At 31.6% G+C, this 8,410-nt stretch overlaps 1 protein-coding gene across 3 annotated transcripts in view; it reads right to left on the reverse strand.

The window, feature by feature from the left end:
- LOC118742544 (TWiK family of potassium channels protein 18) overlaps nt 1-8,410 on the reverse strand; it is a 38,694-nt gene extending 30,284 nt beyond the window's left edge. For 2 of the 3 annotated variants that reach the window (XM_036474694.1, XM_036474691.1), the window contains exon 1: nt 7,898-8,000. The gene's annotated coding sequence lies outside the window, so the exon portion shown is untranslated. Of the gene's footprint in view, nt 1-7,897; nt 8,001-8,181 lie in introns of those variants that run through there. The other variant, XM_036474693.1, reaches the window with a different exon arrangement.

Consider the following 8,410-nt stretch of genomic DNA (forward strand, 5'->3'; position numbering starts at 1 on the left):
AAAAAATTTGGTATTATTAATTAATTTCTCAGAAGCTATCAGGCATATCGAAAAGTAATGAATATACTTCGTATTAGGGTTCGTAATTGGTTCGTAAAATATACATATGTACGTATTAAGTGGAACCACTTTTTTAGCTGAATAATGGTAAATTACAAATATATCTAAAACTTATCTATAGAAAAAAACTAACTCGATTCTGTTCTGTGTTCTGTTTTTCTAGATCAGGTAATTTTCCTAAGATATTGCAATTTGTATGAAAAAAAATAAATCAAACTGGGAAACAACTAAAGTAATTACAGATTTTTGGTAAATTTTTTAAATTGTATTAAAGTCTGTTCTTTTACAAAAGAAATCAAGCTAATCAGGCAAGTTCTACAATTCATTTTCAAACCTTGCCAATTTAAATTCAATGCGAATTTGATTGAAATTCCCTCAGAAGTGAATTGCAGAACCTGCCTAAATAACGAAGAAAATCGATGAATAGGTAAAAAAGTTGTAAATGGTCAAATATAATAATATGAAATATAAAAATATATACATACGTACATTTCCTTTAATTAAAAAAAAAAATATTTCCGAAAAAGGTTAATCCCAAGAGGTTATATTTTATTTTGTTTTTTGTGTCATTTTAGCATCCCTTCAGTATTATTTGTCGCTTACGTTATAATCACAAATAAGGCTCGATGATTTTATATAAAATAATTATAATAATAATTTTAATTAAAAAACTCGAATATTATCGATTGCAGTTAAGTCACAGCTTGATTTGTACAAGCATCAGACACTAATTTTTCCGAAAAGAAAAAATTAAATAAAATTGCTCGCAAGGAAAAGCACACACAAGCAAATGCATGCAACTATGCACCTTTGCCGAGCACACAAATCATATTTTCTGACACTTAAGCGAGTGTAGGTAATGTTTTTCCGCATAATTAAATCGAATATTATTAGGTGCTTATAGTAAAATTGCAAAACCACTACGACTGCGAGTACTCTCGTACATAGCAGTCATGTGGGAAATCTATTTTGCCGGTCCTGCAGCTCATGACCTAGCTGATTGATCTGATGAAGCGTCTGCGTTCGTTAGCGAAAAGATCAAAAGCAATAGAGCCAAATAGAGAACAGTACCAGTACTAGCTACCAAAATCGAATATAGTACCTACCGAAAAGTGTGCTAAATATAGCATACATATGCAAATACTCAATTAGTTTACATCAACTATTATGTATATATGTATGTGCATATGTATGTGTATGAATGAATATTTTTTCATATATTTTTGGTTTTTCTCTAAAAGAAATATTGGCTTTTGAAACTTAGATGACGAAAGTGTATAGAACTGTATCAATAATACTGGAGCATAAAACAAATGTATGATAAACATATACATATATGTACATAAGTAAATACATATACATATTATGTACATGTAAATAGGCACAGTGCAATATTATTTTTATATTTGTAAACATAAATCTCTTTCGAAAACTATAAATTTTAATACATCTAACATTGCTGGCGTCTGAAGCGTTTTTTGCGTCATTGATGAATTTTTATTTAGACATTTATCTGTTTCTTTTGTAAATACATATGTATCTAGTGGAGATTCTGTTTACATATACAATAAGTTTTACGAAATATATTCGCAGTCGTTTGGTTTGGAAAGATTATGAAGCAAGTTTCTGCTTTATTACTATTCTTGTTAGTAAGAGGCTCTATTAACAACAGGAAACATTAAAAGCCAAAAAACACTTGAGACACTTATCCTCGACGGTTCTACATATGTGCATACTATATGCATAAGTATTTTAGTTGGCTTCCTTTTAATGTCTTATTTAAAAAAAAAATAACCAATTTTAAAGAACAGTTTTGAGAAGGAATAAAATACTCGTACCTTGCACTGCTCCTTTACCTTTCCTAGCCGTTTGATATCATATAAGGTTTCAGACAGTGTGAGTTCCTAACTTGCCCTCATCAATGTAAACAGTAAAACTAAATCTAAATCCAGCACAGCGTTGCCAGGTTGACGTTTTTAACGTCATTTGGACGTTTCTTGTATCCTGTTGACGTTTGGACGTTTTTTGTGTAAAAATGACGTTTTTTAACTTTCCAGTAATTTTTCTCTGTTACTAAATCTTGTAAGTAGAACTGTTTTTGAATTATTTTCTTAATAAATCTTTACAAGCTTTCTGTTTTGCAGCAGCTGCTTCAAAAGATATTTATTCTTCGGACACAGATGCAAACCAATTGTACGCGCATTTTTTTTGGATTCTTGGACAAAGGCTGGTTGTGTAAACACTTGAGGTTAGGAGTCTAATTGTAATGTTTGCAATTGCACATTAAAAGCCAAATCAGGAAGAGTTGATCTATTGCAACACGCACGCTCGCAAAAGCATCAAAAAAGCTGTAGCAGCATAAAAAGTCAGAAAAAAGTAGGCGACTTTTTTAAGAGTTCATTGAAAATGTAATGAACGCAAAAAAGGCTGAAATATTGCTATATGTACTCCTTCTTAGCAGAACGTAATTTAGCATTTTCGACAACCGACCCCCTAACCAAATGTCTACAAGAAAAAAAAATTATTGAAAATCAACGCGAGCATGTAGCCGCTTTAAACGTGAACATTATTCCCTGAAATTTAATGGGCTATCAAACTGCATACTCAAAAAAAAAACTTTTAAAAATCTGAACAAAAAGTTTAAAATATAGCTGAAACTTTGCAGATTTTTTATAATTTTTGCACAAAGTTTGAAATGTGGATTTGTATTTTGTTTGTTATATAACGAGCTTGGCTTTTATGGAAAAATAATTAACATTAAATTAACAAAAGAAAAACAGCCAAAATCGAATTCTAAATGTGCTCTGACGAAATGACATTTTAATATAATTTTACCGAGGTGATAGGTATATATGTACCTTTGTATACAATAAAAGTTTAATAAGAACAATTTTTTGTACATTCATTTGAAAAAGACGTTTTTGGGTAGGAAATGACGTTTTTTCAGACCAAGAGGGACGTTTTCTCATGCCGAAGACCTGGCAACACTGGTCCAGCACCACTTTTCACAAGAGCTCACATTTACTGGCTTACGGCGATGACAAGATTCTAAGGCTATGTTCAAACAGGGGCCTAATTGGCAATTAATAACCTTTTCACGAATTTAAGCCTTAATTGTTACCCAATTTATCATACAAAAATTCTATTTATTAATTGCCAATTATGCAATTATTAGTTTTTGCTTCTAACCACACCCACCCACCGACGTGTATTTCGATCCGGTGAGTCCGAATCTGAGGTCCGTTCGACTCGTTCACCCTCAAAATTTCGAGTTAATTGCGGAAAAATGACAAAAAATTCGCCATTACTGTATGGAGTAGAATAAACATGTTAACAGAATTTGTTTTTGCATATTTTTGTTTAAGTTTTTTTTTATTAATCATTACTTTCAGAAGTACTTGGTATTTACATTGTTATTTGTGATGTATGCAATCCTCAATCACATGGTTTTTTAAATGCAATTAAAAAAATTTATTACTTTAGTTGTTTCTGATTTAATAAATATGTGAGTTACACAATCAGTTTATCGTAAATTTTTAATAGTTTTATTTCATGGTATGTTTAAAAGCTTTCAGATAATGAATTTTTACTCATATTGATAAAAGTTATGAAAAAATCCCGGGATCCCGGGATTACTGAAAATGTATCCCGATATCCCGGGATCAAAATTTTCCTGAAATCTTGGCATCCCTAATTTACATACAAACGCATACATATGAATTGAAATTTATGATCACATTCATAGATATGTATGTACACAAAATATATGTATGCAATAAAATCATCAAATTCTGTACAAGAAGCCAGATAAATATTCGTCTTTTCACTAATCTTTGAGAAAATCTTTTATTTAGCCAACATTTTTAGTTTTATGATAATATTTTATTTTAGTTCTTTCATGTTTAGATTTGTGTGCGTTCATTTATAAAATTTATTACAGTTCATCACATTTGTTTTTTTATTATTTATTTTTTAAAAAGTGTTTTCTGTTTTTGTTTTTGTGATTGTATTGCCCATTGTTATCTATTATTTTACTGATTATCTTCTTTAACTTTTAAAAACATTCTTATCAGCAGGAATTAATCGTCGAACATAAGAAGGCAATGAGTAGATCCTTGTCACGTATGTATATGTAAGTGCATGGAGTTTCCTTAAGGGACAAAAATTTGGATGATTCAAAGCGAAAGTTGTGATAAAAAAATTTAAATTTTTTGTTAAAAAATATTGCACCCAAATTAGATAACTTTAAATACGGTAACTATTTAATAATAATAGATTGGCGCTTGCAATATGTTAGTGTTTGGCCGAGCTTCTCCTCCGATTTGTGGCGTGTACCTTTATGTTGACACACACATACAGTTTTACGCCGACTCCGCTTCCTAGAGAGAAACAGATTTTCCGATCGAAAAATATTGTTTTTCAAGAATTCTATCCATTTCCAAGAAACATTGTTTTTCCATTGTTCATTCATTGTTTTTTGATTGCAAACTTTTTGGTATAGAAATTCTAGGGGATGCCAACATTAAAATTTCGACTTTACTTTTTTTGGGCCACCCTAATAGCCATGCATATGTTACTTATCAAGCCATTTATTAGGTGACAGACGCAACCGGCAAATTTGTGACAAAACATGTGCACCAACAATAAAGTATGTCGGTACTAATTTTCGTTCAATGACTTTTCGCAAAAGAAATGTACGTATGCATGTATAGCTTTTTAAAACGAATGCGTATTTTCCAATTGGTTGGGAAAGAGAAACGTACAACTACGATCATGTTATGGTACACATACATAGCTATATTTTTGGACTACTTTACTAGTAAAAAATTGCAATTAGGAAAAAGCCAGACAGTAATTTCAGTTCTGATTTAAATTCTATAAGAAGTATGACATGCACATACATACACACTAGCGTGGACCGAAAATCCGCTTTTTTAGAATTTTGATTGGTAATAGCAAAAATATGGTTCATTATGTAAAAAAAAAAAAAAATCTGTCTGAAATTTGGAATTTTTTGGTCAATATCCTAGGCTCGCCAAAGTCTATCAAAGTTCAATATGCTCAAAAAATTAAAATTAATTAATACATTTTTTTACTGAAATTGCAATAATCTTCTAAAGTATTAGTTCTACATAATTTAGTATATGGACCTTTTTTGTAGAGAATCGCTAAGAAAAAATTTTTTTTAGTAGATACTTGAAATTTGATGGGCTTGGGCGAGCCTAGGATATTGACCAATAATTTTCACAATTCACACCGACATATGCATTTAAATAATTTTATTTATTAGTACTGTAAAACTGGTGAATTTATATGTCCTTAATAAATGTGGTTATGACCCAAATCCCAATGAACGGCATACATTTTACTTCACACTAAATTACTAGTAGTTCTGTTGTAAATTACAAATGCAAATACATATGCACATGTATTTACAAGTTTTGTATTTATGGGAATATACTTAGTATATGCATGTATATTTACATACTTTTGTATATTTACAGTTTCCAAACAAAACATTACATCTGGAGCAACGTATACTTTTGACTTTCTTCCGCGGCCTACATATCGACGTTTAAAGTACAAAACCGCATATCAACAAAATACAAAATCGCATATGTGATTGCATCAATTATTTTCTAGAGAGTAAAAATACTCATCTTTCAAAATGGTTCTCTTTTTTTATAAAGCAATCGCATTTCTGGCTAGTATATTTCAGGACGAATGGATAAGGATTGAGCCAAGAGCTTCGGTGAGCAAATCCAATTTTCGGCAAAAAATGTCCGTTACGCGGTTTTGTACTTTAAACGACGATATGTATGTGCGCTTGCATGTACGTTGTAAACAGTGGCGACAAAGTTAGTACGTCAACGATAGCACGTCAGCGCCGGAAAAGAAATGAGATGCCTTCAAAATTTACATCCTGAGGACGATGACGCTATTAATACATACATGTCTAGTAATAGCCAGTCTAGCTGAAGTGGCAGTGGATGTAGTTGCGTATAAAAAATAAATATTTGCATGAATATGCACATCAGAGGGTATTAGAAAAAAAGCTCAATTTGTTCTAAGCGATGATGAACACTTATTATTCGAGTATTTGAAGAAGGTAAAAATATTTTTACATTCCTAAAATACTCTCCTAACATTCATGTTCAACACCGTTTGGAACAAATAAAAATTTGTTGGCCCTTACATAACCTACAGCGGAAGTACTAGTATAGAACTAGTGACTTCACCAATTTTCGGGATACGAATACCGGTACCTCGCAAATCTACCATCTATCCACTGTCGTATTTAACATGGCGTTATCCTAGAAGGTGACAATTGACTACCGCTGCGTAACTAGTAGCCTGTAAAAGAACCACTTTTTTCGTTGTGGACTTCACAGATACTTTTTCATAATTTAAAATAACCGAAAATATAAATTTAAAATTATTGTTTTGCCTAATGGGATTCGAACCTGGATACTCTTGGCCGCAACTTATTGTAGTAAGAATCTATGTGCACTCGGCTACAAGCACAACATGATAACTAAAAACAATATTAAAAATTTCCAAACAATTAAGTTTTCGTTCAGAATTTTCACCATGAAAGTGAAGAATCTATAGAAATCATAGTTTTCGAATTATTTTTCCCATTTTCTGGCTGCTTCCCAGCTAGTCGAAAATTAGTTTGTTTTGCACCGCTCAGCGCGCTTGGGACATTTGATGTGAATGGCCCCATCCATCCATATATATAAACATATTGAATAGAAACCAAAAAAATTTAAAAAGTAGTAGTTATTGTAGAAAGGGAGTATCTACGTATAGCTTCATTTTGGTACTTTCAGTTTGGTTGCAAGCTCAAAGGTATCCCAAATTTCTCATTACGTTTTATCAAAAATTTAACCAATACAAGAAACTTCTTTAACACTTCCAACTTTATCGCATAAGTTACTCTTATTCATATCGAAATAGTTCCGAATTGCTGTATCGCTTTCGTTTCATAAAGACGTGAGGTCTTGGTGGAACAGTTCTTCCTGTAAGCGGATAAGAATTCGAAAAAGTAGCGATATCATCGGCGATGATTTTCACAGAAATGTCGTATCGAATTAGTAACTTCCGCAATAGAAAATGCTGGCATACATATGTATGTGTATGTATTACTGCCATGAACAAGACAGCTTCTCTTATAAATACAATCGCCGTTCGAAGTCGGCGTAAAACTGTTAAAAATATCCCGACGCCAGAGAGAAATACTAAGAACACAGTTGTACTTCAATATTTGGTTCCTAGTTTCGAGAGTTTTATTGATTTTTGTGTGTGTAAATTTTACCTTCGACGGTGTTATCACCGACACAAACAAGAATAACCATCATTTGTTAAAGTACTTTACTTGCCATCTTTGACGGTGTCTTAAGTTATCGGTCCTTTAATTTACGGGCGAAACTCATGAAACTCAAAAGATAAAACTGAAAAGTAAGATAATAATGAATACGATCGCTAGTGCTATTCGATGCACTTAAGAAAACACATTTATGTATACAAAAGAAGCACGTGTTTATATGTACCTACATACATACATACATACATGTTTCGATTGTGCATACGCATAGATTTATTTGCGTGTATTTTTAGTTGCACTTGTATGCCCCAAGAGTTCAAGTGACGTCATAACAGAAAATAAAAACAATCTTCTCTTAATTCAATACAGATACACATACATATGTATGTATGTACATACAGATGCTCTTGCACGCAAGTGTTTATCCATAGTAAATAAACTTTCTTTGGTTTTACTTAAGAAGACTATATGTACATATGTATGTATATGAGCAGGAGATTGCATATTTACTTGGTATCCATTTGATTGCTTTGATTGGCAGCAATTTCAATTCGATGTACATATGTAGTTATTTGATTTATTAAAATTTCATTATATTTACAATAAATGCATTAGTCTAATTTATTTTATATTTTCCCATTCATTTTTAAATGTTGCGGCTTTCGCTAGCATTTTTTATTTCAAACAGTTAACAACAGATTTCTTTATTTTTTACATATTTCTTTTACACACATTTAAGTATGTACATATGTATATATAAACATATAAACAAAGATAACTTTTTCCAAACTCACTATTTAACGAAATATTTACTATACACATTTTCAAAACAAATGATAAGGCTTAGGCTAAATTCACACTTAATAGCCGAAACAGATATTGTTAAGCGGTTAACCAAGGAAACCAAAAAAAAAAGAAAAATTATCGAACGCCTGCAGACATCCGCACCACTACCACGCCACGTTTTTCCGATGCCGATACGCTGTTGTTTTTCAACGTTCGCCCGAGAGATTGCTACTGATG

The sequence above is a fragment of the Rhagoletis pomonella genome, unplaced genomic scaffold (genome assembly GCF_013731165.1).
Source record: "Rhagoletis pomonella isolate Grant_MI unplaced genomic scaffold, Rhpom_1.0 Rhpom_scaffold_00007, whole genome shotgun sequence".
Classification (NCBI taxonomy): Eukaryota; Metazoa; Arthropoda; class Insecta; order Diptera; family Tephritidae; genus Rhagoletis; species Rhagoletis pomonella.